Source organism: Colius striatus, chromosome 20 (assembly GCF_028858725.1).
Source record: "Colius striatus isolate bColStr4 chromosome 20, bColStr4.1.hap1, whole genome shotgun sequence".
Taxonomy (NCBI): domain Eukaryota; kingdom Metazoa; phylum Chordata; class Aves; order Coliiformes; family Coliidae; genus Colius; species Colius striatus.
The window spans coordinates 9,148,120-9,153,058 of NC_084778.1; positions in this window are offsets into that span (position 1 = coordinate 9,148,120).

Sequence of the window (4,939 nt, forward strand, 5' to 3'; positions counted from 1 at the left end):
AGGACACGGGGTGATGGAAAGAAGCTGGAACACAAAAAGTTCCACTTAAACATAAGGAAAAACTCCTTTGATGCTGAGGTGAGGGAGCCCTGGCCCAGGCTGCCCAGGGAGGGTGTGGAGGCTCCTTCTCAGGAGGTTTCCAAACCTCCCTGGACACGTTCCTGTGTGACCTGATCTAGGTGGAGCTGCTTTGGCAGGGGGGTTGGACTGGATGTTCTCTAAAGGTCCCTTCCAACCCTACCATTCCATGACTCTGTGATAAGGTTAGACCAGAAAAGGTTGTGCCACACAAAAGCACGGGAAGCCTTGAGAACAGCCTCCTATGCACAATACAACCCAAATTTCACTTGAGCTTTGCATCACTGCACGACTGAGCAACATTTAAATAACAAACACAAAATGAGAGTTTGCTGTGAAAATGTGAGAAAGTTTGTTAGGGCTCCACTCCCTGAACAAGAATGAGAAATAATGAGGGGTTTATGTCTGTCTTTCTTTTTTTTTCCCCCTAATTTTTTCCATTTTCATCACATTCCTACCAAAAAAAGCATGAAACATTGTTGCTAAGTAGAGAAGAAGAACTGAAGGGTATTTATCAGTATTGGGGAGAGAAGATCACTTTGCATGTCTAATAGAAAAAGTCTATTTTTGCCCAACACAGTAGAGTTCCTCCAGCCACACAGAGGCACTTTTCAAGTGCTAGCCAAAATAATTACTTCTTTCCTTCTGTGGGGGAAAAAAATATTCCACTAAATCATGAATATTCAATGGATTGATTAATAGTATAGTAATTCTTTAGCTAAAAATCTCTGCTCCTTAAAATACAGCAGTGGCTGCCAGTTAAAAGAATTAAAAATACAAAAATAGCTTGATTTCCAGAAGTTACCTCATCCTGATCACTTGAGAAGTAGATGATGGTAGCATGAAACCATAACACACCTGGGGCAGAATCTCTGCATACTCTAGGAGGAGTAAACCAGTCAGGAAAAAAAAATATGGTTTCTTGCTACTTACTGGAGCCACTGCCAGAGTTGTGCATTCTCCAGAGCATGCAGCAAAGGTGCCTCCCTCCAGCTCTGGTCAGTCCTCTCCCTCCTGCACCCAGGGCTGACAGTGAGTGAAGGGGTTGCTGTGGGGGTTACCTGCACCCTCCTGGAGAAGTCTAAACATCTACATTTCCAGCCTTGTAAACATCAGTGGGAGAAAGCACATGGGGGGGGGGGGGGCTTAGATAAATTTGCTTGAATTGGATAAATTAGCCTTCCTGTGAATTCAAATCCCTGTATGAAAACCATGATGTGCAAGAGGGAATAAAATCCCCCAAACTCCACCACACCACAAAGGTTCCATTTAAATCCACGAGCTTCTTGCTTGAAATCTTAAGGATCTGGCTAGAATATTGTTAGTGCAATTAACACTTATTAACTAATTAATGTTAGTTTCTTCTTCTCAGCTGTGGCCAATCTTTTGGTTTAGTCTCAGGCTCACGAGTTTTTCTGATTATTCAGCTCTAATTTTGTTTCTTTGCTGCCCAAAACTACCTCAGAGAAAGCCCCCCTCCATCAGCTGAGGTGAATTGATGCCCCCCTATTGCCCATGGGCTCCATGTTTTTCACACTGGTGTTTTCTCCCTGCCACAATCTGCTCCCCTGTGTGCAGGAGGCACAGAGTGTGTGCCTGCCTGCTGGCAATGGTTTGGGAAGAGCAGTTGCAACATGACCTGCAGCACGAGCCCTCGGTGCATGCAGAGCTCAGTGGTGCTGGCGTGGCCACGGTCACCTGCATCAGTGAATGTGTCTGCACCCTCAGGTTATTGCCCACATGAGCCCCAATCTTGTGAAACCAGCCAGTGCTTACAAAAAAAAGATGACTCTTTTTTTCCAGAAGCTAATATTAAAATGTTGATGGCACACTGCTCTCTCTGGATTCCTTTCTGACAGTAATTTAGGCGAGTATTTAACATCAAGGAATGAACCCTTCACCTCCAGCTTTAAAATTTTCCACCACTATGAGAAGAGCTGCACAGAAGTAACTTTCATCAGCTTTATCTTCAAAGTTTGGGAGCGTATTTAGTGCTACATGACAATAACTCTATTCATATTTCATGAATTTTTAAGTTCAGGCTGTGAGCATGGACAGCTCATCACTGACATATCAGGGAAGTGCTGGGAAAAAACAAGCAACTTATTGTACTTGGAGCTTATGAGATTGCTTTTTGGTTCCCTCAAGGATATTAAAAAGAGATCTTTGCAATGGTTATCAATAAGTGTCTTTCAGGATCAGCATTTATAAAGCTTCCAGAATAGCTTCAACTTTTCACTAAGTTCAGAAATGAAAGAATTCACAGAAAAACCACAGCTTGAAGCTCAACTCCTTCAGTTTTGCTGCTTTGAACTTTGGTATCCAGCTTGATGAACCTAACTCTTAGATCATTTTCTGGTTTAGAAAAGTTTCAGCTTCTTTCTTGAAAAACAGGGCAAGAGAAGAGCAAGTTCCTAGAAAAACTGACAAATATTTTTAATATTGACTGCCTGTGTGACCAGAGAAAGAACCCTCCACTGTATTAGGAGTACAGAAGGTACCTATATAGCCCCTATTATTTCAACACCTAATCAACTCACAGTCCTTCAGAACATCTCAGCTGAGCCAGGGAATACTGTTGTTTCTTCATGTTATGTGTGCAAACAAAAAGATACCTAAAGATCTTTGAAAAGGCAGGTTTTAAATTCCCAAGGAGATGACAAAAAAACCGACCCTGCCAAGCTCAAACCAAGAGCCTTTAGTACAAGAGCTCAGTTTGCCAACAGCCTCTCCAGTTCAAGGCTAACACACTCAGCTGATGCTGTCCTCAGCAGCACTGCAGTATGTCCATGCCAGAGAAAGCAGGGAAAATCCATAAAGATCCCCAAAGCCAATCTGCAGTGTATCCCTGTTCCTATTAACATTTCACCTGACTGCCAGATCTGGTAGCAAAACGAAGATGTAGACAAGAAGTCAGCTTGCTTGGATATACTGAAATCTTCCAAGAGTTAGCTTACTCCCCTAAAAACCTGATCTTGTTTCCTTTAGCAGTCTGACCTCTGTTGCAGCAGAAGAGATCATATAAATGGAAAATCCCCTCTCTGCTGTTCATTAAGCCTGGCTCTTCCCAGATGCTACAGCTCATGCTGAAGAATAATTTACTAACCTACACCTTTTATCAATATTCAGCCACAGGTACCAATGGAAAGCTGGCACCTGCTTTTTTTTCCCCCTCATCTATGAGAGCTCTCCATGCATTGATGTCAAAAATACAAAGAATGTTGTCTTAAAGAAAGAGAAGACCAAAAAAAATACTGTTTTATAAGACAGTGAGAGTTGGGCAGAGAAACCTCCTGAGGTTCAACAAGGACAAGTGCAGAGTCCTGCACATGGAGAGGAACATCACCATGCACCAGCACAGGCTGGGGATTGACCTGCTGGAGAGCAGCTCCAGGAGAGGCACCTGGGAGTGAGTTCTGGTTGATAATAAACTAAGCATGAGCCAGCAATGTGCCCTGGTGGCCAAGAAGCCAATGGCATCCTGGGAGCATCAAGAAGAGTGTGTCCAGCAGGTCAAGGGAGGTTCTGCTCCCTCTCTGCTCTGCCCTGCTGAGGCCTCATCTGGAGTCCTGTGGCCAGTTCTGGGCTCCCCAGCTCCAGAGGGACAGGGAGCTGCTGGAGAGAGGCCAGTGCAGGGACACCAAGATGCTGAGGGGACTGGAACACCTTTCACATGAGGAAAGGCTGTGGGACCTGGGGCTGTTTAGTCTGGAGAAGAGGAGACTGAGGGGGGAGCTCATTAATGCTTACAAGTATTTGAAAGTTGGATGTCAAAGGGATGTGGCAGCACCTTTTTCTGTAGTGTCCAGTGACAGGACAAAGTGTAATGGACAAAAGCTGGAACACAAAAAGTTCCATTTAAACATAAGGAGAAACTCCTTTGGTCCTGAGGTGAGGGAGCCCTGGCCCAGGCTGCCCAGGGAGGGTGTGGAGGCTCCTTCTCAGGAGGTTTCCAACCCCACCTGGACACTTTCCTGTGCCCCCTGAGTGAGGGGAACCTGCTTTAGCAGGGGGTTGGACTGGATGAGCTCTGCAGGGCCCTTCCAACCCCCACCATGCTGTGATTCTGTGAGCATGAATACTTGCTTACTTATGTCCTTTCATGTAATTCTTTCTTTTACATCATTCTCTAGCACTGGATTTGTGCTTCAACTCTGTTCCAGTCACGCTTGGGCAGCTCTTATCCTGCTGTGATTACGAAGGGGGGGCTGACCACCTGGAAGTAATACATACGTAAAACTTCACAATTTAAACCTCCCAATAAAGAGGCACCACAGATTGCAACAACTGCTTAATGAATGCCAGCCTGTGTACTGCACCAGGGTCATTAAATTCCATAGATAGATACAAACAACATTCTTGTTACAGAACTTTAAAATCGCTTCTCAGAAAAACACCACAAGGTTTGCATCCCAGCAAAAAACATACTTCAAAGTAGTTCTAATATTTAGGTCAAGAAACAGACTTATATATGTTTACACTGTGAATGAAATAACTGGGTTTCCCTGCCAGGCACAGCCTTTTGTTTTATTCTAGGAATCTGTATATCAGCTGTTTTACCAGTTCCCAAAACAGACTGTGTGCACGTCTCAGCGACAGCTCATAGACAAATATAAAGTGGTTTATGTCCTGACAGAGCTCAATGAAAGGTACAGAGGGGAGGGAAAAAGCAATCAAAACCAAACCCCAATGGTTTCATTCCAGATTTGCCCTGGAGTTGTTGGGCATTCTTGGGCTGAGTGCTGAGAGCTGAGTTTTCAGGGTAGTCATGGATCAAGTATCCAGACACTCAGCTGAGGGCTACAGCTTGAGAAGAGCTCCACTCTGTATGTAAGTCCCAGTGTGCTGGGCTGTTGGGAAC